The 27,888-nt window shown below is 41.3% G+C and overlaps 1 protein-coding gene across 5 annotated transcripts in view; it reads right to left on the reverse strand.

The window, feature by feature from the left end:
- Positions 1-27,888, reverse strand: part of SLC23A2 (solute carrier family 23 member 2) — a 135,419-nt gene that overhangs the window by 104,264 nt on the left and 3,267 nt on the right. For 4 of the 5 annotated variants that reach the window (XM_043602831.1, XM_043602826.1, XM_043602828.1 and 1 more), the window contains exon 2: positions 4,250-4,373. The gene's annotated coding sequence lies outside the window, so the exon portion shown is untranslated. The remainder of the gene's footprint in view (positions 1-4,249; positions 4,374-27,888) is intronic. The other variant, XM_043602830.1, reaches the window with a different exon arrangement.

Raw genomic sequence — 27,888 nt, forward strand, 5'->3', positions numbered from 1 at the left:
GATCTGTACTGAAAAAGAAAAGGATAAATCAACCATTTGGCTAGTTTCCTGAACTGCCAAAAGTCTCAGCACTGAGATGGAAATGGATTATATGTGAAGCCATCTGCCATCTCAGTGGACAGATTGGGACAACGAGTCAATCACAGAGACATGATAGATACTTCCCAAACTGTGCATGAGCACTCGGAGAAAACAGCTCAATAGAGCCTGAAATGGTCAGAAATGAATTTGTGGAAATGGGATTTGGGGTCAGCAGGAAAGTCCTGAGTAGAAGGCCACCTTGGAGACCAAGGCAGGCAGGAGTACTGCAAGTCTCAAGGCCATGAAAACAGCTTAACCACAGCTCACAATGGGAGGTGGAGGACGAAAACAACTTGCAGGGTCAAAGGAGTCTCAAAAGTCCAACGTAAATGCAACATGGCTTTAATGAGACATCAGTTTTCTGGGCAGGTGAGGAGAGAGAGTCCACCACTGGAAAAATCTCAAGATGGAAGGTCAAGAAGCTACTGTGTTAATCCAAGTATAAGGATCTTGGCAACTGGGGTGACAAAAGGGATGACAAAAAGGGACGGATAGAGTGAGTGATTTAAAAGAGAAAAAAAAAAAATCAAAGATCGGGTGTCAAAGAGGACCTCTAGAAAAAGAACAAGATTGTCTGTCTCCTTTAAATAAGTAAGGAAATGGGCTCGACAAGGCAAGTAACGAACGAGGTCTGGACATGCTAAATTTGAGCTGGGGGTGGCATGTACATCTGACAAGTGCCCACCAAAGACGAGAGATTTGAGAAAAAAGCTCTGTGCACAGAGCAGAGAAAGAGATGTGTGAATTGAAATATAAAGATGGTTAACAGAAACTCTGAGAGCTGGGAGACCATGTATTCGGCAGGTATTCCCAGAGATATTCACCTCACCTCCCTCGTGGTAATAAATATTACTTTTAAGAAAGTATTATAAAAAGGCCCCAAAGAGCCAAAATAATGTTGAAAACGAAAACCAAAACTAGAGGCATCACAATTCCAGACTTCAAGCTATAAAAGCTGTAATCATCAAGACAGTATGGTACTGCCACAAAACCAGACATGTAGAGGGACACCTGAGTGGCTCAGCTGGTTCAGTGTCTGACTCTTGGGTTCAGCTCAGGTCATGATCTCACAGTTTCATGGGTTCAAGCCCCACATTGGGCTCTGCACTGACAGTGCAGAACCTGCTTGGGATTCTCTGTCTTCCTCTCTCTTGCTGCCTCCTCACTCATGCTGTCTCTCAAAACATATAAACTTTTAAAAAATTATTAAAAAAAAAAAAAGACCAATGGAACAGAAGAGAAAACCCAGAAATTAACCCACAAATATATAACCAACCAATCTTCAACAAAGCAGGAAAGAGTATCCAATGGAAAAAAGACAATCTCTTCAGCAAATGGTGCTGAGAAAACTGGATGGCACCATGCAGAAGAATGAAACTGGACCACTTTCTTAACCATACACAAAAATAAATTCAAAATGGATGAAAGACCTAAATGTAAGACAGGAAACCATCAAAACTCTAGAGGAGAAAACAGGCAACAATCTCTTCGACCTTGGCCGCAGCAATTTCTTACTACACATGTCTCCAGAGGCAAGAGAACAAAAGCAATAATGAACTACTGGCACTTCAAGATAAAAGGCTTCTGGAGGCGCCTGGGTGGGTCAGTCGGTTCAGCGTCCAACTCTGGCTCAGTTCATGATCTCACAGCTTGTGGGTTTGAGCCCCGCCTCAGGATCTGTACTGACAGCTCAAAGCCTGGAGCTGCTTTGGATTCTTTGTCTCTCTCTGCCCCTCCCCTACTCACGCTTGCTCTTTCTCTCTCTCTCAAAAATAATGTGGAAAAAAAATTAAAGATAAAAGCCTTCTGCACAGCAAAGGAAACAATCAACAAAATTAGAAGGCAACCTACTGAATGGGAGAAGACATTTGCAAATGACATATAGGATAAAGGGTTACTATCCAAAATCTAAAAAGAACTTACCAAACTCAACACCCAAAATACAAATAATTTAGTGAAGAAATGGGCAAAAAACATGAACAGACACTTTTTTCAAAGAAGACATCCAGATGGCTAACAGACACATGAGAAGATGCTCAACATCACTGATCATCAGGGAGATACAAATTAAAACCACGATGAGATACCACCTCACACCTGTCAGAATGGCTAACATGAACAACTCAGGAAACAACAGGTGTTGACAAGGATGTGGAGAAAAGGGAACCCTCTTGCACTGTTGGCAATGCAAACTGGTGCAGCCACTCTGGAAAACAGTAAGGAGGTTCCTCAAAAAATTAAAAATAAAACTAGCCTACAACCCAGCAATTGCACTACTAGGTATTTATCCAAAGGATACAAAAACACTGATTTGAACGGGCACATGCACCCCAATGTTTATAGCAGCACTATCAACAATAGCCAAACTATGGAAAGAGCCCCAATGCCCATCAACTGACAAATGGATAAAGAAAATGTGGTATATATATACAATAGAATACTACTTGGTGATAAAAAAGAATGAAATCTTGCCATTTGCAACAATGCCGATGGAACTAGAGTGTATTACGCTAAGCAAAACAAGTCAGTCAGAGAAAGGCAAACATCATATGATTTCATTCATATGTGGAATTTAAGAAACAAAACAGATGAACATAGGGGAAGGGAAGGAAACATAAGATAAGAACAGAGAGGGAGGCTAACCCTAAGAGATTCTTAAATACAGACAACAAACTGAGGGTTACTGGAGGGGTGTTAGGTGAGGGGGATGGGCTAAACGGGCAATGGGCCTTAAGGAGGGCACTTGCTGGGATGAGCACTGGGTGTTATATGTAAGTGACAAATCACTAAATTCTATTCCTGAAACCATTATTACACTATATGTTAACTAACTTGGATTTAAATAAATATAAATCAAAAAAAAAAAAAAACGTATTACATACAATTTGATGACAGCTTAAGAAAAAAACTTGGGGCGCCTGAGTGGCTCAGCTGGTTAAGCATCCGACTTCAGCTCAGGTCATGATCTCACAGTTTGTGAATTCGAGCCCCAAGTCAGGCTCTGTGCTGATGGCTCAGAGCCTGGAGCCTGCTTTGGATTCTGTGTCTCCCTCTCTCTCTGCCCCTCCCCGCTTGTTCTCTCTCTCTCTCTCTCTCTCTCTCTCTCTCAAAAATAAACATTAAAAAAAGAAAAAAAGAAAAAAAACAAACAAACAACTTCACATAGAAAACAAAAAGTGGAAGAAATCCACAAATGTTCACGGTGGTGTCATTAGGTGGTGAGACCAAGGCTCTTCCTAAATTCTTGGAATTTCCCTTTTTTTTTTAAGAGCAAGTATGGACTTTCTATTAGAAAATGAAAATAAATGTTTTTAAAAAAGAAATGATACCCTTTCAGCATTTATAAAAGCTCTTATAAATGTATACCTAAATACTGAATGTCACTGTTTGTAAATTAATAGTAAATAAAAGTACCACTGACATAACTTTCTATACCCACCATACTGAATACATTTAGTTTTGACAAGACAACCTGTTTGCAAGAATGTTTATTAGGAGTATAAATTCTTGTAGCTTCCCTATGGGACAATTTGTCAAAATTAAAAAAGTAAAAATTCGTAAGCACTGTACTCAACAATTTTACTGTTAAAAATTTACTTATGGGTATTGTCCCTGAAATAGGTGCAAGAAATTTCACTGCAATATTGTTTGCAATAGCAAAAAATTTTAAATAACCAAAATACCCATCAAGCCTTGGGACAGGAGAGCATGGGAGGAAATGCAGTGTAAATGTGCTTATTTAGTCTCACTACTTAAATTGAAGAATGCTTGAAAAAGAAGGAACAGGTCTTCAATCTCTTTACCCCCGGGGTTCAGACCTGTGACCCAGACATGGAGCCTCAAAGGCAATAAGTATTCAAAAGTTTGCTGATTTAAAAAAGCCAAAAGCATGTAAAGGAAAAAGAAAATACTTACTTCATTACCTGTACATGGCAAGACTTTGCCTATTTTCTACTTTAATCTACTTAACAAGGAATTTGGCCTACAACAGCCCATTACCTTATCATTAGCATTAACCAAACAATTAATTATTCCCAGGATTGCATTTAGACCTTTGGTGACATGTACAAAGGGCGAGGTCAAGCACAAATGAATTCTAACACTAAAGGGCTGTCAGCACAACTGCATCATGAAATGCAGAACGAAAAAGATTAGGTTTCAGACGCACCTAAATGCCGTGACGTGAACCTGTCCATATGCTTTCCGTTACAAGCCGCTGAGCTACATTTCCCGGTGCTGAAGTCCAAGCTCAAAACCACAGGAGGATCCCGGTTGTCAGAGTCAAGACCTAGCTAGAGAAAAACAGATGATCAATAAAAACAGAGTAATAATAAACCTAGCAGGAGGCACTCTGCATGAATGGAATCTACTTCTCATTCAGCTCTGCCCAATCCTAGAACTTGCTCTGTTGCTCCCTCATTCTTAAGGAGCATCTAGGAGTCCCCAGCCCATCCCCAGGCAGAAGCACAAGCTGCACCTTCAATCCCTTCAAAATTGGCTCTCCATTTGCACAAAATGTGTTGGGAGATGGTATTTTAGAGTATCTGGAAAAAGCAATTTTGTACTTAGTTGGGGTTTTTTCCTTTTAAACTCCATATTCCCTAGAATAAGATCTCAATTTCCAAAAAAAAAAGACAAAAAAACTTCTCTAGTATTCAATATGTGCCAAGCACTGTACTACACACTTCTTAAAATTAATAAAGGGAAGCCCCACTAAAGTGGAGTGGGGAAGAGACTAAGGGAAGCTAGAAGAGGGAAGCCACTACCAATCGGTCAATTACAGAAAATTGTCATCACAGACCCCAACAGAACAATCTCTACAGGAAAGAATCATCAATGACAGGCCTCGACAGAGAAAGATATAGACTGCAGCTCTACAAGAAACTGGCTACCCTTGCAACTCAGCCAATGGCAAGCCATTAGCCTGAATTAGTATTCTCCTCCAATGGGCTTTGTTCAAAACAACCCCTCCCAATTTTCTCCTTCTCCGTAAGATAACCTTCTTCTTTGTTGGACTTGCCTATGGCTTTGTTACAGCTTAATGCCCAGGAGTTGTAATTCTTGGTTACTCCCAAATAAACCCATTTTTGTTGGTAAAATAACTTTAAGATTTATTTTTAAATTTATTTATATTTAGAGAGAGAGAAAGCAGGGGAGGGGAAGACAGAGAAGGAGAGAATCCCAAGGCTGTCAGCGCAGAGCCCAACACAGGGCTTGAACCCACGAACCGTGAGATAATGACCTGAATTGAGATCAACAGTCGGATGCTTAACCGACCGAGCCACACAGGTGCCCCTAAAATAACTTGTTTTTAAGGTTAACATTATTTGGTGGGATCCAGAAGACCACCAACAAATCCAAGGCTAGTGAGCAACTATGTACCCATACCCACAGAGCTCACTGCTTTCTTGCCCACCCTAAAATTCTTCTTCTGGATTTTGAGCTCCACTCTTGTGTTTTAAGCTCTCCAGGAATTATTCAGAATCTGTTTTAAGGCTTGGTCCTTTATAAGAACACTCATTTGGCCTTTGGTCCGACTCCTCTTAAGAACTAGGCCATTCCTAATAAAACTGCTAGTCCTTGGCCCAACTTCTCACGAACAGGGCTGTGCCTACCGGAACAGAGCTGGCCTTTGCTCGGATTCCTTTTAGAACCAGATTGATCATACCGTTTAGGAATCTTTCTTTCCTGCTCTAGAAAAGACAGACAAACCAAAATAAACTGCTAAGAAGTAGGATCCCAGTCATCAAGATGTTTTGAGGGTGACCCCTCTTCCGGCACCCTGGTCAGTTCCTCTTCACGCACACAGTAGTTTAAAACTCCAATGGCCATTGCAGGGAACTCGCCATCTCTCCCAACTTAACTCTTCATCAAAAGTAAATTGGACAGCGCCGCCTGAGTGGCTCAGTCAGTCAGTTAAGTGACTGACTTCGGCTCAGGTCATGATCTCACAGTTTGTGAGTTTGAGCACCGTGTCAGGCTCTGTGCTGATAGCCCGGAGCCTGGAGCCTACTTCTAATTGTGTCTCCCTCTCTCTCTGACCCTCCCCTGCTCACACACTGTGTGTATCTCTTTCTCAAAAATAAACAAACATTAAAAAAAAAAAAAAAAGTAAATTGGATAGCCATGGCTCTAAAATTGTCAAAACTGAATGGGATGCCTACTTTGGGATTGTGAAGCTTCGGAATTCTGAAGCTATAAGGAATCTAAAATTGCCTCTCTGCAAAATACAATTTCTAGACTAACAGAGACAAACAAAAGAAAGGGCTCCTGAGGCCTCTTTCTTCCCTTCCTGTCTTCTAGGTCTCAGGATGTACAGCAGCTGTCTTGTGTTCAGTCCCCACCTTCACTTAACTTTTTCTCTGAACCTCTCCCCACTCCCTTCTTTCCTGAATCTAAGAAAACTGCTCCTTTAAAATTAAGTCTTCTGGATCTGAAAAAACCCCAAACTTCTTATGTTCCCTGGACCAAGGCCAAACTGCGAGCCAGAGTTGAAGAGTTTCCGAAAGTGACTCAGGACCCACGTTTGCAGGAGAATTTAACATAGTTACTCCAACTTAACCACCCTGCCTTCTCAGATCTGTATCAGTCAGCCCATGTGCTTGTTGGTGAGGACCAGGCCTAACACGGGATGAAACTAATCCCATAAGAACAGCCTAATGGATTCAGAGAATTAACCCTAACTTTTGGCAAGATGCTAGAACACTCGATGGAAATCTCCATTGAGCAATTACAGTAGATTTCCTAAGACTGTTGACTGGAACAAAATTCAGGCTTCACAAAAAAGCCCGATCAACCTGTTCACGACCATTATAATCAACTCCAAATGATCTTTCAAAAAGATTCTGGTCTTCCTTTAGAGGCTGAATCCAAATGGGTAGCATTAACTGCATTTACTAACAGGCTGAACCAGGATCTTCTGGTTAAAGGACCAGCATGGAATGGGAAACTGTGCCCACTCCAGAATTAGCTAGCTCGGCAAACCAGCTCACCCACATGCTAGAGGAGTCACCTCAAAGAAAGACCACTAATATTCTCAGTTTTCAACTCTGGCAAATGAAGGTCCCTAAATAGAACAAAACCCCCTGGCTTTCTGCTATCACTGCAAAAGGCCAGGGCACTAGAAAAAAAAAAAAAAGACTGTTACAAACATAAGCATTCCAGAAGCCTTCAGCCCTCTAGCCAGCCTTTCCACTGTCCTCCTAATTCCCAGTGATGGGACTCTGAGGACCTACAAGGGCTCTTCCCACTTCTCCCCATTAACTGGCTTGGAAAAAATACTCTCCCGACTGAGAATGGGAGAGTTTGTTTAGGCCTGTTGTTTGTTTAGGCCTGTTGAGATTCCCATCCTCACCTCCTTAAGTTTCTCTACCCCATTCATTTACTGGGCCAAGATTTCTTAGGAAAGTATCATGCCAGAATTTCTCCCAGAAAAAAGAAATAATTATAGAATCAAAACCACCAACCACATGAATTAATTGACCCTTCAACATCCCTGATGGCACTATAATAGAGTCTGGGGACACTGATCATTTATCCCTATTAGATCAGCTACCATCCTCTTTATGGGCAGATTCCCCAACTGATACTGGCAGAATTCACAGTGCACCTCCCATCAAGATTCAAACAGATCCTTCAACACCTCTCCCCAGAGCTAATACCCTATAAGTAAAAAAGCCCTTTAAGACATCAAGCCCATAATAGGAGACCAGAGACTCAGGGCCTTTTTATCCCCTGCACTAGTCCCTGTGATACCCCCATTTTATCTGTCAGAAGACCCAGTGGCTAAGGATGGAGGTTAGTCCAGGACCTCAGAGCAATAAATAACACTCTCCCTTGGCACCCCATTGTTCCTAACCCCCACACACTGACATCCATCCCCACTGAAAGCAAAGTTTTCACTATAATTGTTCTATACAGTGCACTTTTACTATCCAGTTGACAGGGATAACCATGATCTTTTTGCTTTCATTTGGGAAGAACAGTACTATACCTGGACAGTAATGCTCCAGAGTTACAGAGAGAGTCCTCCTTAACTTTTTACAAACCTTAAAAGCTGATTTGGAAGATATAAAATCTTGTGCAGGCTCTGGTTGGTTACAACACGTAGATGATTTGCTTCTCTGCTCCCTTTCTCAAACCTCTTCACAGGAGACAGCATTCACCTGTTAAAACTTTTGGCCTTGGGGCGCCTGGGTGGCGCAGTCGGTTAAGCGTCCGACTTCAGCCAGGTCACGATCTCGATCTCGTGGTCCGTGAGTTCGAGCCCCGCGTCGGGCTCTGGGCTGATGTCTCAGAGCCTGGAGCCTGTTTCCGATGCTGTGTCTCCCTCTCTCTCTGCCCCTCCCCCGTTCATGCTCTGTTTCTCTCTGTCCCAAAAATAAATAAAAAACGTTGAAAAAAAAAATTAAAAAAAAAAAAAACTTTTGGCCTTAAAAGGACAAAGTCTTTAAAGAAAAATTGCAGTTTGCTCAAGCTAAAGTTCATCTGAGGGCACCTGATTTCAGAACAAGGCCTACACTTAGATCCAGGTAGCTTTCGTGGCATCCTGAACTTCCCAAAACCTACAACTAAATGCCAATTACAAAGTTTTCTTGGACTGGCTGTCTACTGTCGAAACTGGGATTCCAAACTTCTCTCTTACAGCTCAAGCTCTATAGGCTTTACTAAAAACTGACAAACCTGACTGCGTCATTTGGAAAGAATGAGAAGACCTAGCTTCGGAGACTTCATAAAGGAAAGTCTAATAAAGCCTCTTGCCCTCAGAGATCCTAATTATCAACTCCCCTTTTCTCATTGTTTGTGAGAAGGAAGAAAATGCCCTTGGAGTACTTGCCCAAAAACATGGGGGACCATCACTGACCCTTGGGGTCTTAGAACCAAGCACTGGAGCAGCCCATGGCCAGGGATCTCCCTCCTTGCCTCAGGGCCATTCCTGCCACTGCCCTTCTAGTTAAGGCCCGTGAAGGGTCACAGGCCTCCCTCTAAGCACACTTGTGCCGCGTACAGAGAAGCCCCCCTAAATCCTCACCACTGCTCTCACCCAGGAGATCCCCCTAACTGTTCCTCATATAACTCCTCCTCACTGCAAGAACCTTAACCCTGCTATTCTCCCTCCTCCCTGGCAGAGACCACTCACAACTGCTTCAGACGGACAGATCACCTCTTGACTCCCTGTGACTGTTTATAGGAACCTCCTCTAACCGATGCAGATTTTTCATGGTGTCCCGATGGTTCTTACTTAAAGGATGAAAATGGCAAATCCTGTGCTGGGAATGACTCCTTTTGAAGCCACCGAGGCAGCACTTTTACCTTTTGGTATCTCAGCCCAACACGCCAAGCTCTATACTTGTACCTTGGCCAAAGGTAAAACCACAAACATTTATACCCATAGCTGATATACCTTTGAGGTAGCTCAGGACTCTGGAATGGTACCCAACAATGAGGTGCTCTCACCTCCAATGGGGATAAAATTTTAAATGGTTCCTATGTCCAAATTTTATCAAATGCCACACTTTGGCCAGATACTCTTTTATTAAAGTTCCTCAGCATTCTAGACTCCACTCTCTGGAGGCCAAAGGAAACCACCTCACTGGCATTTCCACCAAAGCACTGCTCTCAAAGCAATCAAGAGCCAAACCTCTGTCATAGTCCAAAGGGATATTCTCCCAAATGAAGATTTTGAAAAACTGACCAGAAACGCCCAGTAATTGGCTCCAGAAAAGGAAAAATACTGGGAACTTAATCACTGTTGGTTTGATAAAAAGAACTGTGGGTTAGACCAAATAATCTGGCCGAATTCATGGACCAATATTGGTGGGGAAATAAAGCTACAAAAAGTGTCTACCCCACTTGTCCCATGCATCCAAAACACAACGCAGAAAAAAGTGCTCACACCGCTCATTTTAAATTACCTAAGGGGCCATTCAAGTTTTGGTAAATGTATTTCATACAGCTACCCCCATCTCATGGATTTAAGTACGTTTTAGTAATGGTTTGTAGGTCTTCTCACTGGACCAAAGCTCTCTTGTAGACAGACCACTGCTACTTGTGTAGATAAAATTTTGCTAGAAAAAAATTATAACGGGACACCTAGGTAGCTCAGTCGGTTCAGTGTCCGACTTCGGCTCAGGTCATGATCTCATGTTCCGTGGGTTCAAGCCCTCCATCAGGCTCTGTGCTGACAGCTTGCTCAGCACCTGGAGCCTGCTTCGGATTCTGTGTCTTCTCTCTCTGCCCCTCCCCCACTCACACTCTGTCTCTCAAAAATAAATAAATGTAAAAAAAAAAAAATTAAAGAAAAAATTATACCAATGTGGAGAAGCCCTCTCTAACTTCATAGTCCTCAAGGAACCCATTTCACCAGGTGCTTGAATAAGTCCGTAGGGTTTCACCAGTTTTACAATACTCACTGGGCGATACCATTCTCAATCCTCAGGTTGGTCAAATGCACTAAGGACACTATTAAGACTCAATCAGCAAAATTTATAGAGACCTCCCATATCATCTGGCCTAAAGCATTCCCACTGGCCGTTCTTAACTCAGATTCACCCCTTCGGAACTCACAGACTTTTACCCTTTGAGATAGTCAGAGAAGGTCCAATGCACTTGGCCCCTGACTCCTTTGACCCACAATTAATAAAGATACACTTCGGGGACGCCTGGGTGGCTCAGTCAGTTTAGTGTCCGACTTTGGCTCAAGTCATGATCTTACAGTTTGTGAGTTCAAGCCCTGTGTCTGGCTCTGAGCTGTCAGCTCTGTCAGCTCAGAGCCTGGATCCTGCTTCGGATTCTGTGTCTCCCTCCCTCCCTCTGTCGCACTCTGTCTCTCTCTCTCTCTCTCTCTCTCTCTCTCTCTCTCAAAAATAAACACACACACAAAAAAGATATACTTCAATATTGTAAAGGCCTAACTGCTCCTACTAAAAATAACCAGAAGATTGATAGAGCAATTTCACCATGCACTCTTGAGAGATGAAGACAAGTATCACACCTTAATGCCTGGGTGGCTCGGTTAGGCATTCGAATCTTGGTCTCAGCTCAGGTGATGATCTCACAGTTTGTGAGTTAGATCCCCACATCAGGCTCTGTGCTGCCAGTGGGGAGCCTGCTTGGGATTCTCCCTCTCTTCCTCCCTCTCTGCCCCTCCCCTGCTCACATTCTCTCTCAAAATAAATAAATAAATAATTATTTATAATTTTTATAATATAAATTTTTATAATATAAAAAAATTTATAATCTTTATAATAATCAAAATTTTAAAAAAAGAAAAGAAAAGCATCACACCTTGCAACTGGAGATTTTATCTATTAGAAAAGACACCTCCAGAAAGAGTCTCTTCAACTTCACTGGAAAGGCCCCTCTTACGTACTGCTAACCAACCCTTGTGCTGCCAAACTCCAGGGAATAGACTCTTAGATTCATGGACACGTCTAAAGAAAGCAAACTCTGAGTGGACCTACACACCATCTGATGACCTGAAAGTAAAGATTTCCCTGTATTGAAGCAGACAACATCTGAGGAGACAGCTTCCTCAAGAAGCCAGGTCTGGTAGAAGGCTCAGGATACAAAGTCTCTCTTTTTCATTTGGACTATTGTTAACCGACTCTGGATTCTTTTCCAAAATTCGTGGTTTCTGAATTTCAGTTTTACTGTACTATTGACACATTTGGTTAGAACAGTTTTCTTGAGATAACAATACTGTTTTAAAATGTCTTTGAAGTTTTGTTGTTTTGCAAAAAGCCCACCAACTGCTGCTTCATGCTTATACCTGCACTGTATCTTCCCAAATGTACTCGGTTAATTCTCAGGTTCTCACTATTCTGCTTTCATGACTGCTCAACGGGTGACTCCTCATCTGCATACAGGACTCTGGGTTTGCCTCTGGAGGGGGATCTTTTCTCCCCTAAACTGGAATGAGTGCCAATGAATATTTTTAGTTGGCTACTTTCGGATCTAGGATCCTGTTTTAGAACCACCACACAATTTGGAATTGTCACGTTACTTTTGATTCCATACTTGCTGCCTGTCAAACTTTTCTAACAACGTACCCAAGAAGAGATGATCTCCAACACTTACAATCGTGCTAAATATGGACTAGAAGTAGGAGGTACCTGATTGTTCTCCCTGCTCCTCATCCTTGTTACTCAAATGTGACCTCAGATTTCCAATCCAAATAATTTCCCCCCCGTGTGGGGCATTATACCCAGGAAAGGTCTTTCCTAGAACTGAGGGACAAAAGAATTAGAAAAATCAGACTCTTGATCAGCAATGCTTTTGGAGAAAGATCATGATCAAAAGGGGGAAAATGTGAAAATTTATAAAGGGAAACTCCATAAAGTGGAGTCAGGAGGCTAGAAAGGGAGCCAGTACCACTGAATGTCAATTGCAGGAAGAACTGTCAATTACAGCCCCCAACAGAAGAATCTCAACAGGAAAGAATCATCATTAACAGACCCCAACAGGGAAAGATGTACACTGCATCTCCCATAAAAATAAAAAAAAAAAAACCTAACCACCCCCCTGGGACTCAGACAATGACAAACTCTTATGACCCTGGATTCCCACTTTTCTCCAATGGATTTTTCAAAACAACTCCCACCTTCCTCTTGTTTCTCTGTAAAATAACCTTTTCCTCCTTTATCTGCTGGGCATAGCTTGCATGTCCAAAGTTGCAAGTCTTGGTTATTCCAGAATATATCCATTTTTGCCCGTAAAGTAACTTTTATTTTTAAGATTAACACATCATACCTGTGCAATTATCTTCATAACCACCCTCTGAACTACTGGGTCCACACTTTACAAGTAAGAACCCAAGAAGGGAAAGGCCTGGTCTGGGTCCTGGAGCTTCTAAGATAGATGACAGTAGGGGTCAGAGCCCATTACACCCATGACAACGGAGCCCTCACCTTTATAACTCTACATTGCTTTCAGTGCCGCCACTAGAATAAACTGCTGATGCTGTTTTTAATAGGGAAAACAGAAGAGACAATTTGATTTCTTAAAAATCACCTTCTTTTAAAGTGTCTTACAAATGTATTAATATACATCGGAAGGATGCTTATAAAAAAGCTGGGTCACATTCCACTTTTTAGGCTGGGTTATCAATAGGTACACAGATATTCATTTTCTTGTTTATTAAATGAATGTGTTTTTTTATACTCTTGTACCTATGCAGAGGCATCACAATAAAAAAGAACCCAGAACCTGACCTGGGGAGCTATCTCTGAAACAGCTGGCAAGGCACCAGTCACCAGCCTGGCCCTCCATTATAAAGAAAAATACAAGGGTAACTGGGTGGCTGAGTTGGCTGAGCGTCCGACTCTTGATTTCAGCTCATGATCTCACGGTTCATGAGTTCGAGCCCTGACATCAGGCTCTGTGCTGACAATGTGGAGCTTGCTTGGGATTCTCTCCCACTTCCTCTCTCTGCCTCCCCCGACTCCCTCTCTCAAACTTAAAACTAATATCACACAGGTGATGACAGTTTAGCCAGATACCAACAAGTTCTTTTTGTTAGGAAAAGTTAGCTGTGTCTACGGACATACCACCCTGAACGCGCGGATCTCGTCTTATCTCAGAAGCTAAGCAGGGTCGGGCCTGGTTAGTACTTGGATGGGAGAAAAAGTTAGCTGTGAGTCAATTTTTTTTTTTTTTTTTGAATGTTGTGAATCTTCCAACTCCACAGTTTGTTTTGGAGCAAGTTAGCATCACAATCACTGATCTTCTAGAGGTAGATAAGCAACACAAATGCCATCAGACTTGTACCATCCAGCCTTCAATAAGCCTCCAGTGATCCTATTTTTTTAATTTCAGAAACTAAACATTGGTCTTTTGCTGTTTGGAACAAAAAAATTACTACTTATTTTAATTGATTAGAATATGAATGGAGAAGTTATTTTTCTCTTGCTAAAACATTTTGCATTCAAAGAGGAAAAACAAGGTAATTTATTGCCCAAAATAAAATCTTCATAACCACAAATCTATTTTAAGCTATGTTTATTAAAAATTTAGAGTCAGAAGGAAAGCACAAAGGCAACTTCCATCAATGAAGATTAGGCAAGAGAAAGAATGGAAATAACAGAAAAAAAAGTAACAAAAGAAAAGCTTTAAAAGAACAGCTTATTTTCGGTTAAACTGAAATTATATATTTTGTCCTTTGAGAAATGCAAGTTGCACAATATGTATAGTATAATCCCATTTTTATTAAAAGTGTAATTATACAGAACATATTTGTGGACATAAGAAAGGGCTGGAAAGAATAAAGATCAAACTGCCTTGAAGTATAGGGGGTAAAAGAGGCTGTGTGACTTTCAAAATTTGCTTTATCCAATTCTGACAAGTTAGAATTATTTTCCAACACGTGTATGCTTCTTTTGTAAATCCTTTAAAACGCTAAAAATAAAAGAAAAAAAAGTAAGAAAAAAAGTTTCCATGAGGGCAAAGCTGCAATTAACAAAATCACTTTAGCTGGAAATCAAGAGAAAAATTATAGAAGGGCGAGTGCAAGTACTATGACCCCATGAAGATTTGTTTTTGGAAAGTATTTTTTAAGCTGATTAGTACAACCAGTGTCTGGAAGGACTGGCTTTCTACTTCACTAGACGACTATCAGAGACCAAAACACAGAATTGGGTCATAAGTTTTAATATTGGAAAAATACAAATATATTTTTGAAAGGGGAATTAAGCAGGAGGAGCCGAACAGAAACAAGACTGAGTTATCAGGGCACATCCTTGAACTTCTGTCCTGGTGCCAGCCAGCACCCCTCCCCTTCGTGTGCCACCACACTCGACATGAAGACCTGCCCTTTGCACGCAAGGTTACAAGGCTGAGATCAAAGCCCGGGGCCCTGGGAGCAGCTCAGAGGAAACGTCACTTGGGAGCTCAATGACGCACCACCTGACTGTCCCCCACAAAGGCCACTGTGAACGCACAAGAAAACATTCACAGGGCTTCTCTACACTCTTAATTGGGGCGTGCAAAGGTACTAAAAGCTATGATTTTCAGGCTTTGATTTCACAGAGAAAAAAAAAATCCAAAAAATTGGGGGAGGGGGAATAACATCCATATTCGTATAACTGTCATCTCTATATTTTAGCATTTCCTTAAAAAAGGATGTTAATACTTTAGAAGCAGGAAGGATATAGCCCTGGGGGCCAGTACCATTCACAGGCCAGAAACTAAGCAACCAAATCATTTTGTCAATTTAGTAAACGCCAAAAAAGCTGACAAAATACCTACCTACCTAATTCAAAAAAGAAAAAAACCTCTTCAATGAAAATTAAAATACCTGTGGAACAGGACAGCGAGTATCTTCTGAAAGCAAGGGCCAACACAAGATACTACATACCCTTCATGCTTCTACATGGAATTTGTATTTTTTAAAGGACTTAACAAAGGAAGCACATGTATGTACCCCAAAATCTAAATGAAATGGACAATTTTTTTAGGAAAAAAAAAAATTGTAAGCCTGAATAACAGTAAACGAATAGACAAAATTAAAAAAGCAAAGACCTAGGCTTGAAAAAGGTGCCAGGCTCATACAAAATTCACAGGCCAGTTATATCCTATCCTTCCTGGTAAAGAAATAGGAAATGGGAAACCTTCCCAACTCCTTCTGGGAAAACTGACAAGCTAACAAAGAAAGCACAAGAGAAGAAAACTGTATGTTAACTTCATTTGCCAGTCCTAGATTTTTTTTTTTAACATTTGCAAATTTGACATGCAAAGAATGACATCTGGTTTCAATCTTGATTTCTTTGATCTATGTATCTATAGTTCTCTTATGAACTGTAAAGTGCCTTTTGTCCACTTTTTCAGTAGGCTTCCTTTTTTTCTTATTCATTTGTAAGAGCTCCTTAACAAATTAAGGACATTAATTAACCCTTTGCCATGTTGCAAACATTTTCCCCAGAAAAAAATAAATGACTGCTTTTTCCTCTCTGTCACTTGAAATAAAGGATTTTTTTTTTTTTTTTAATCTCTCTAAAGTCAAATCTAACATCTTTTTGCAATTGCTTCTAATACTTTCAGGCTTAGGAAGTCCCTCGTCATTCCAAGATCAGAGAAATATTCGCCTTCATTTTCAGCTAGATGTTTTTGGTCAAAATCATTTTAAAATGTTTGACATCCACCCCTTTAAAAATGTATATCCAATAAAATCACTGTTCTAAGAAAATACCTAGTGAGTACAATTATAGTCACTTTAGTTGTAGAACAAGTAAATGCCCAATATTTAAGGGCTGGCTAACTAAATGATGACAAGAAAATGCTTTATAATAAAACACTACACAGCCATTCAGGAAAACAGCCATGCTCTATTACTAAGGTGGGGGGGGAGGTCAGAACATACCCCATTTTTATATAAAAACTACACTTATGTGGTAAACCAGGCAGTCTAAATACTCTCCCTAAATATTAACGGTGATCCTCCCTGGGTGTCAGATTGCATGTGAGGTCTTCTTTCTTTTTTTCTTTAACGTTTAGTTATTTTTGAGACAGAGACAGAGCATGAACAGGGGAGGGGCAGAGAGAGAGTGAGACACAGAATCTGAAACAGGCTCCAGGCTCTGAGCTGTCAGCACAGAGCCCGACGCGGGGCTCGAACTCACGGACCGTGAGATCATGACCTCAGCTGAAGTCGGACACTCAACCGACTGAGCCACCCAGGCGCCTCGAGGTCTTATTTCTTTATGCTTTTCTGTTTTACATTACTAATGAACATGTATTTGTGATTAGGAAAAAAAAAAAAAAAAAAAAGCTTGAAATTCAAGAATACACATACAAAACAAGATAATTTTGCCCACATGCTTAAGTTGCAACTGTCTTTAAAAAAAAATTAAAAATGCCTTTCACTTTACATATTTAATCCCATATTACAAATAGGATAATAATGACTTCATTCAAGAAGAATGGAGGCTTGCCAATCTTCCTAATTACCCAAAGATCTAAGGAGCAATGTCTGATCTATGTTCCTGGCAAAATGACCAAATTAAAAACACAGCCCAATGACAATTATCAGTGGTAATAAGTCAAGCTCAGCTAACACAAACGGTTCCATTTTCCCCTAATAAACTGTGCCTTAGTGCGTGAACAAGTACAGTGGAGTTACGCTGAAAAGCTTACCCCAAAGCTTCCCTTCAGACTGGATGTGCCTGTATCTTCTAATGACCCAACCTCTCTCTGAAACCCCCTATTCTCTGCCTGTTGGTGCCGGGTGTTCCTTAAGCCACCCAGCCTTGACCGCTCAAAGGGACTCCCCTGCTATCGCTCCTCCCATCCTGTACCCATTTCTGGGGCCGCATCACTGTGGAAGACAGGAATAATTTGGGGACAGAACCAGGAGTGTGGGTGAAGAGGGATGACAAGGTTCTCCAGGAACCTTGCTAACCCCAAAGCTAATTCCAAAACTCCCTAAAACTTCTCCAAAGTGTCTAAGAATGATAACAGATAATGCCTGTAATCAGATTAAAGTAAATCAGGGTCAGAATCCTGAACTCACAACCAGGGAAGACCTGTGGAGATGGTGATGCCAGGGTCCCAGCCAGGCTACTTCTTCCCAGGTGTGCCTCAGTACCCTGCCCAAGATGGTGCTCGATAAAGGTGGGTGGGAGAACGAACACAAAAGGTAAATGAGAAATCCCACAGATCCACCAGCCAAGGGCAGTAAGGGGAAGCAGAGACACAGGCCCAGAGAGAAGCAGAACAGATCCCAAACCAGTCTCACTTCTCAGTAGAAACTGTGGGGAGGCACAAAACGCACCCAGCACCTGCTCTGAGCCCTTGCCACAGGTTATTAACTTTCTGCCCACAACTCCACGGGTTAACAAGACTAACACTACAAACTAGTTAGGACAAGTGTTTCCAGAGACCTGGAATACAAAGGAAGTCCGTATTTTGGAAAAAGCCTAAAGGATATAATTAGAAAGAGTCACTTGAGGCTATTATTTAAGTATGATGCAAAAGTCTCAATTTTTTAATAGTACTGGACTTAAAAAGTAAGGAATTAAAGCACAGGAGCTCCATCAACCCCAAACAGACATCATACATACCCAAAGGGAAAAAGCACTAACCACCAAAAGTGTCGAAATATTTTTTAATTTGAGTGGAAAGCTCCTAAGTGACATCTAGCCCCACTTTCTGGCTGTTTAGAATAACAGCACCCAACTGCCAGGTGATCCCACTTACAGTTCTCATTTATTGGGACCAGGATGTTGAAAAATCTCCAAGTTCATTTTTAACTTTTTAAAATTCAGCTGATTATTCTCCTCATACTTTGACAGGCAGATGTGAAATCTAAAAAACTTATTTTAGGCAAAATCACATCCTGACAGATTTTTATTCATCTTCAAGAAAATATTTCATTTGAAACTTTCAAGTCTGAAAAATGAGATTTTTATTTTGAAAACGGAAGCCCCCAGAATGATCTACAAGTAAAACTTCTTGAACGTATCATAAAATTACAAGACAAAATGGGAAACATATTTGCAACATTAATTAAAGCGCTAATATCCCGGTTGTAAAAAGAACTGCTATAAATCACCAGGAAAAAGATGAACACAAAACTAGAAAAATTAGTAAAGGAAATAAATAAGCCAAACAAAATACAAATGGCCCAAAACCTAACGAAGAAGTGTTCAAACTCCAAGTTATCAAAGAAAAGCAGAATAAACAATGATTCTATTCTCCGGCCAAATTGGTAAGAAAGAAAAAAGAAAAGGAAAGAGAACAGGAATGTTCAACTATGGCAATAATTCCCAGTCTGTTAACCTGGATGCATCTTATGTATGTAACAACGCCTTAAAAAATGCAAATGATGTCCCTTCCAAAAAGTAGTCTAAAGAAATAATCTGAAAAATGCACACAGATTTCCATACAAGGCTGTTCACTATTGTATTATGTTCCCCACAGCAAAAAACGGCTCATAAGCTAAATGCCCAACAATAGAAGGATTTGTCAAATAAAACATGATGCATTCAGCACAAATGAGCTGTTAAAAGCCATGTTTTAAAGGGCTATTTAATGATTTAGTCATATGCCTAAAGTACATTGCTAAATAAAAAAAGAAATTGGTTTAAAAAGGCCCCGTATCTCTACTTTAAAATACAAATATGCATGTGCGCTTATAAGTACACAAACAAGAAAATTTTACTTTCAAATAAACCAGAAAAAAAAAATTCAAATGAGTAAAATAAGCTAGTTTGTGTGTGTTTTCACCACAGTCCTAATTTCCCTTAATATTCTATGACAGGACACCAGTTCCACTTCTGATGGCTTTTCAGTAATTCTGACCATAGCTTTATACACTTCCAACCAAGAAGTAATTCTAACCAAGAGCTTCAGTGTTCTTTAAGGGACAATCCCTAAAATAGCTGTGCATTTCCTCCATATTCTTCTCAGATCAGTCCATTTCCAAAGGCAAAAGACACAAAAATTCCTGAGAAATGACCCTCTCCAGGGACTGCTCTATTCTTGCTCTCTATACAGACCAGAGACAACTACCCACACCCAGAAGTCCAAAGCAAAATGATTTCATTTCTCCAGAGGACAATGTTAGCGAGCAGATTAAGAAAAAGTACACAGGGGCGCCTGGGTGGCGCAGTCGGTTAAGCGTCCGACTTCAGCCAGGTCACGATCTCGCGGTCCATGAGTTCGAGCCACGTGTCAGGCTCTGGGCTGATGGCTCGGAGCCTGGAGCCTGTTTCCGATTCTGTGTCTCCCTCTCTCTCTGCCTCTCCCCTGTTCATGCTCTGTCTCTCTCTGTCCCAAAATTAAAAATTAAAAAAAAAAAAAAAAAAAAAGTTGAAAGAAAAAGTACACAGACCTAACACATTCCTCACCTAAGTGACCAAATGTTTCACGCATGTGGCTCTGCAGCTATAGTATGCACATTCCCATCCCATAATATGTTCAGCTAACTATGCACAGGCTTTAAAAGGGGTATCTATATGCACTTCAGTTCTCTTACTGCAATGGTTCTCAACCCTGGCTGCACACTGGAATCACCTGGGAGAATTTTTTCTCTTAATCTCAACACTCAGGCTGGACTCCTGATCAAGGGCACCTCAGCCTCTGGGATGAGACCACGTGGATATAAAGTACTCTGGATGATTCCAATTTGCTGTCAAGGTTGAGAACCATTGACTTGAAGCAGGTTTTTCAAATAATAAATAAACCCATGAACAAAATTAAAAAATGGAATGGACTAGATAGGCTAGAATATCTGGATACATGCTCCTAGTGCAAATAGATATTATCTCATGAAATTTTTCTGTTAAAAATATGTAGTTCTTGGCAATACTACCCAGACTGATCTACAGATTCAATGCAATCACTTATCAAAATCCCATCTGCCTTTCTGGCAAAAATTGACAAACGAATCCTAAAATTCAAATAAAAATGCAAACGACTCAGAATAGCCAAAACAGTCTTGAAAAAGAACAAAACTGGAGGAATCGCGTTTTCTAATTTCAAAACTAAATACAAACCTATACTAATTAAGACATGCTGGTAGAAGGATGGACAGACAGATCTATGGGGGTAGAATGGAGAATACAGAATAAACCTTAACATTCATGGTCAGGTGATTTTCAACGGTGTCAGGACAATTCAATGAGGAAAGAATGGCCTTTTCAACAAATGGTGCTGAGAGAACTGGAAATCACCATAAGCGAATGAACTTGGACGCCTACCTCACACCATATACAAAAATTAACTCAAAAGTGATCAAAGATCTAAATCCAGAAGATAAAACTCTTGGGGCACCTGGGCGGCTCAGTCAGTTAAGCGTCCAACTTTAGCTCAGGTCGTGATTTCACAGTTCAGGAGTTGAGTCCCGCATCGGGCTCTATGCTGTCGATGCAGAGCCCGCTTCATACCCTCTGTCTCCCTCTCTTTTTGCCCCTCCCCTGCTTGCTTTCAAAAATAAACAAACATTAAAAATAATAATAAAAGATAAAACTCTTAGGGGCACCTGGCTGGCTCAGTCAGAAGGGCATGTGACTCTTGATTTCAGGTTCCTGAGTTCAAAACCCACATCAGGTGTTGAGGTAACTTTAAATAAATTAATTAATTAAATAAAACTCTTAGAAAATATAGGGGTAACATACAAGAAATGGTAAATCTTTGGGGCGCCTGGGTGGCGCAGTCGGTTAAGCGTCCGACTTCAGCCAGGTCACGATCTCGCGGTCCGTGAGTTCGAGCCCCGCGTCGGGCTCTGGGCTGATGGCTCAGAGCCTGGAGCCTGTTTCCAATTCTGTGTCTCCCTCTCTCTCTGCCCCTCGCCCGTTCATGCTCTGTCTCTCTCTGTCCCAAAAATAAATAAACGTTGAAAAAAAAAAAATTTTTTTTTAAAAAAAAGAAATGGTAAATCTTTGTGACTGTGATTTGGGGTTAGGCAATGGTTTCTTAGATATGACATATTAAAAAAATAAAAAACAAAAAAATAAGTGAGACTCCAACCAGAATTAAAAACTTTTGTGTTTCAAAAGGACAGAAACACAAAGTAAAAGGACAATCCATAAAATGGGGGAAATTTACAAATTATATATCAGGTAAGAGACTGGTACCTAAAACCTATTAATAAAATGACAATGACCCAATTAAAAAGTGGGCAAAGGATTTCACAGACATTTCTCTACAGAGGACATATAAATGGCCAATAAGCACATGAAAAGATGCTCCACCTCATTAGTTATTAGGGAAATGCAAATAAGATCCACAATGAGGTAACACTTCAAACCCAACAGAATGAGTATAATCAAAGAGACAATGACAAGTGTTGGTGAGGATGTGGAGAAATGACAACTGTCAGACTGCCGACCCACCTACTTCAGAAAAGTTTGTTAGTTCCTGAAGATGTTGAACACAGAATCACCGTACAACCCAGTACTTCCACCCTTTGATATTTATCCAAAAGAACTGAAACATGATCACACAAAAACCTGTACAGGAACATTCACAGAAGCATTATTCATAACAGCTACAATGCAGGAACACCCCAGATGTCCATCAACTAACTAGTAAACAATACAGCAGTGATACATGCCACAACATGGATAAACCATAAAAACATGCTAAAAAACAATCACAAAAGGACACATAGGTAGGATTCCATTTATATGAAGTATCCAGATAAAGCAAATCCATAGAAATAGTGTAGGTTAGTGGTTGCCAGAGGCTGAGGGGAGAGAAGCATGGGGAGCCACCACTGAAATAGGCACGAGGTTCCTTCATGGGAGGATTAAAACGTTCTGAGAGAGCAGTGGGTTACATACAACTCAGTGAATATACTAACACAACAGAAGCATATCCTTTAAACGGGTGGGTTTTACGGAATAATAATTCAATAAAACTTTTTTTTTTGAAGGTTCCTCTGTGTCAAGAGTTTCCTCCCCATCGTTCGCTCCTTACCATAACACAGTATGGATAAATAACCTCTCAAACTCACAAGCAGAGCCATGTACAGATTTCACGACCAGATCACAAAATCAATGTAGAGCACCACAACGAATTTTTTCATGAAATAGGAATACAAAATTTCAGAATACACAGCATACAAGGTTATGCGTGTTTTTTTGTGAAACTTTGAGAGGCACACAAGCACACTTGATGTATATATACTTATCAATGAAAAGGAGTCAAAGCTGTCTGGAAAACAGGAGTTGACGGACACCTGACACCAATTCAAAAAAACAAAAAAATAGATCTTAGAGTTGAAAACAGAAAGTGAAGAAAAAGTTGAAGCCATTTTGGAGCAGCACCCTAGGCACTGAACTAAATGCTAGAAAAAGAGTTGGACCCCATCTGCTTTTACTGCCCAAGTAATAAGACTCCCTACCCCACCCACCTGCCAGGGCCTCTCAAGGGGTTCAGAGCAGCATCTGGGGCCACTGGTAGGGGAGTCCACAGCAGACCCACAGGGAACTCAAGGGGTGAGGGTGCAAACCCATCATTTAAGAAGGCGGGGGGAGGGGGGGCGGCACACACAGGCTGCAGGATGGGCAGCCTAGACATGGGCCTGAACTCACAGTGGGTGTCAGGAGGCAGGTGCAAAAGGCAGAACTTCAACAGAAGAGGCAAATCGACATTGCTAGAGTATTCAGTGTATCTTCACAGGGATGAAAGAGTAAAGGAAGGGAAACAAGAACTCACAAATACTTCTCGAAGGGAGAGCACATTTTCAAAGCCTGTGGGTCAGAATCGCAGACACAAAAGATGCCAACAGCTGCACAATACGACAGCATGGTTAGAAAATAGAAGCCCTTGGGATGAACCTGAAGGAAAGACATAACTCATATAATTTCTCCTGGCAAGAAATTTGAGGTCATCCTCAAATCAGCAGGGAAACTGAACTTCTTTGGAGAATTACCACAATAACAGGGACAGAGACGACTGAGGATTTTTGTGGTGTACAAAATTCCAAGGTCAATGTCAAGGTGACAAACTGTTCATTCAAAACCATTATGTATAAATACTGCAATTTAGTGAAAAAGACCTTTAAAATAGGACACTTCTTTAATATCATTAAAGACTATATACAATAATGCATTCCAGTAAAAATTGACTGAAAGGACTGTTACATTAAAACATGTTCTAGGTGCGCCTTGGTGGCTCAGTTGGTTAACAGTCCGACTTCGGCTTAGGTCAGGATCTTGCGGTTCACGAGTTCGAACCCGGCATCAGGCTTTGTGCTGAGCGCCTGGAACCTCCTTCAGATTCTGTGTCTCCCTCTCTCTGCCCCTTCCCTGGCTCGCACTCTGGCTCTCTCTCAAAAATAAACATTTTTTTAAAAATCTGTAAGTACTCTACAATTTATTAAGAAAAATGAGTAAGGGGGCGCCTGGGTGGCGCAGTCGGTTAAGCGTCCGACTTCAGCCAGGTCACGATCTCGCGGTCCGTGAGTTCGAGCCCCGCGTCGGGCTCTGGGCTGATGGCTCAGAGCCTGGAGCCTGTTTCCGATTCTGTGTCTCCCTCTCTCTCTGCCCCTCCCCCGTTCATGCTCTGTCTCTCTCTGTCCCAAAAATAAATAAACGTTGAAAAAAAAATTAAAAAAAAAAATGAGTAAGAAAAAAAAATCCAAATGACCATATTATTGCCTAAGAAACTCAAGAATCAACTGAAAAATAAGAACAACAGAGTTTGGTTAAGTACAACAGCAGACACAGTGCCATTTCATTTTCATCACAGATACACGGAAGGACATGCATCTGTCCCCCGTGCCTCTGGGACAGGCCAACAGACTGTGGGAGCAAATACTGCTACTTCCAAGTCTAGCCTGTGAAACAATCTTCCACGCACAGAATTCCACGGCAAACTTAGAAGCCACATTATGAAGTCAGCAGTAAGATGGAAGGAGCCTAGGTCCGTAACTCGCCACACTTGAGGAAAACAACCCAAAAAAATGTAAGAAATAACTTTGTTAGAATACATATAGCACATATAGAACACACATAGCATAACCACCCTGAGTTAATACAGGTGGTCGGTCAGAACAATTCACTATTATAAAGATGACAAGTCTCCCCAAATTAATTTACATACATTTAATAAAATGTCCCATTATTTTGAAACCCTAAACTGAAAAATACAGGAAAAAAAAATTGAGCATAGGCACTATCAGACAGCAAAGCCTACTATTAAGTAATTATAACGATGAAAATAGCTAGGTCATGGCAAAGGAATAGACAGATAAATGGAACAAAAGAGTAAGTCCCACAACAGATCTCCAGATTCAGCATATGATTAAGGTGTCATTTTAACTTAATAAGGATGAATTAATGAATAAATGGTGCTAGGAAAAATGTAGAGAAAAAATAATCCTTACTCCATGCCACACTCCAATAGTTATTAAATTATAGCCACGTATTTTTCAAAAGAATGAAGACACATATAAAGGAATATTAAAATGTCAGGATAGAGAAGGCACAAGAAAGAAAAAGACTGACAGATGTGAATTCAAAGCATAGACAAATATTTGCAACTTATGACAAAAAAATGCAAATCTTAATGGCTTATTTCTCAAACAGAGTGAAGCAGGATTAAAATAACATATCCAGTAGCATCAACTTTACTCAAAGATTAAGGACAAAAAATGTTCCATATTAAACCAAGCACTGATGTTTCTGGAATAGAATAAAAAATTCACGTTATTTTTAGATAAAACAGAAGACTTAAAAGAAGTGCCATGCGTGTTATACTCCCTAACACTTCAAAATATGCATATATTCCCCATATCATACTTTTGTGGAATAATTTGTGAATCAATGTCTTAATATATGAAGAGCTCTTGATAAAATATGAATTCAATAGAAAATATTCAGCACTGATCTCATACATCCATACTGTGAAGGAGAGGTAATCAAACTTTTTCTATAAAGGGCCAGACAACAATCATTTTAGGCCTGCAGGTCATATGGGGTCTTGAACGCACATGGCTGTGTTTCAATAAAACTTGATTTGCACAGGGGCCAGTGGTTCTCCCACCAGCAGCATTCTCATCACTGGGAACTGGTTAGAAATGCAAATTACTGGGCCCCACCTCCAGACCTTCTGAATGAGAAACTCTCCAGTTTGAGTTCAACATGTTAGACAGGGAAGAGATTGCACCCCCAGCCAGTTGATTTGCCTTTGGTGACAACAAATGATTTAGCCAGCACCGAATAGGGAACAAGAAAGCCAAAGCAACGGGAGGCTGAAATTCCAACTACAGTACCAATGTAGAAGAAACAGCATTTCCAGCAGTGCTCTTCATCAGAAGTGGGGGGGCAGGGGGGGGCGGCTTGGGGCACCTGGGTGGCTCAGTGGGTTGGGCATCCGACTTCAGCTCAGGTCATGATCTCACAGTTCATGAGTTCGAGCCCCACATCAGGCTCTGTACTGACAGCTCAGAGCCTGGAGCCTGCTTCGGATTCTGTGTCTCCCTCTCTCTCTGCCCCTCCCCCATTTGTGCTCTCTCTCTCAGAAATAAACATTAAAAAAAAACTTTTTAAAGAAAAGAAGGTGGAGAAGACCATCCAGAGTCCTAATACCAAGACCTCCTTGATGAAGTGATGCTCCGGGATGAAAAAGCTAATGCAAGTTTAATAAAATGAAGCTGGTGGCAAAGGGCTGCTGCCTCAAAGAGAGACCATGTAAAAGAAAGGTGCATGTGTTGGGGGAGAGGGGCTATGGAAAATTCCTACAGGAAATGACGAAGGAATAGAAGGAGCGAAGGACCCAAGCTGGGGTACACAGAGGAAAATACCATAGCCAGGAATGAAAAACAGGCCAGGTAAGAAGAAGGCAGGAAAAAGGAAGAAGGAGCCAGATCTTGGCATCCTCAGCTGTAAAGCAGAAACAAGAGTTAATACCTAGTTCATAGGGCTGCTGTGATTAAACGGCATTAGTGAACACAGGAGGTGCTAGGCGGAGCACCTGGCACCCACCACCAGCTTCTTTGCCCTCTTCTAGGCCAATAGGAACTTGAAAACCCAGAGCTTCAGACAAGACCAGGGAATGGCATAGTATCTCAAAGGGCCCCACGGATAACTGGAGCTTAAGAGCAGAAACCGAGACCCAAGAGTTTATTCTGGTAAATTAACCAAACTCCAGTTTCTTCATCAATAAAACGAAGCCCAGACAGAAGCACTCCGCCTGCCAGTTGCTGGGACTAATGATAATGACCTCAGGTGCTCAGCACCTAACCGATGCATACTGGCGCTGTCGTTACTGCACTGGCCCTATCTCACAGGGCCCACCGTCTAGTCTTTGTTAGGTCTTCTCTACCACCTGGAGAGGCTCCTAGAGGGGAAGTGCATTTTATTAAACTGAGCTCACACTCGACTGAGAAGATGGGGGGATTTGGCTGTGTAAGATTCACACTGAGAGTGAACTGAGAGGTGGCCGTCCAGAAGGGTGAGTCTGCACCAGACACTCACTAAGATGCCCCAGGACAACTGACACCAGGGCGCCACTTCGGCCAAAACCTAGGAGAAGAACTGTATGTGAAGAAGGCTTTCCTGACCAGAGAAAACCATGGTTTGGGGCAGCCAGGCAAGCCAAGGCCCAAGGCCACTCTGATGCCCTTACAGAAGGACAGACTCCTGGAGGCTGCAGAGAGAGTATGCATCAACAAGAACTGGGAGTCCAGACAATGGCCAACAGAAAGTGGCTTTGGGCTGCAACCTAAAGCTACTCAGTAGTTCGTGACCATGAGAACACTTGATTTAAATCGCAAATATGATCCTCTGTGAAATTATACACTGTCCACGACTGTGTTCACTACATGTAAACAGAGGTTTCCCTACAGAGCGTATGTGCAGATCGTGCCTGCCACACTCCCTGGGATACAGGAATTTTCAAAGGTCATTTTTTATGAATTCAGATCTTTGCTTTTTGTGCTATCTTTAGATGCTAGGCCTGCATAACATGTAACCCCACTGAAGCAGCGCAAGAAATGGCTCTTGAATAAATAAGATGAACTCTCCTTCCTAAGTAAACGTTCAGAGGGCCTTAGAGGCCACCTACACCTGAAGACTTGCTGAGGTCACAGGAGAGAATTAAAACGAAAGGTAATGAGGAATTCTCAAGAAGATTTACACTTCCATGGAGGAGCCCCCCCAAAGCACGCGCCCTCTCCCTTTATGACTGCATTTGGGTTTGTCAGTTTAGTGTGACAACTTAACCTGAGGAGGAGCTATACCAGCTCCTCAGCCATCACCGACATCTCGGTCCCTTTCATTCTAAATGCTCAGGCCAGACCCTGGGCATTGCCCCCAACTTTCTTTCTGGCCTATCGGCAATTTCCTGGGCCCCACCTCAGAATCC

The sequence above is a fragment of the Prionailurus bengalensis genome, chromosome A3 (genome assembly GCF_016509475.1).
Source record: "Prionailurus bengalensis isolate Pbe53 chromosome A3, Fcat_Pben_1.1_paternal_pri, whole genome shotgun sequence".
Lineage (NCBI taxonomy): Eukaryota > Metazoa > Chordata > Mammalia > Carnivora > Felidae > Prionailurus > Prionailurus bengalensis.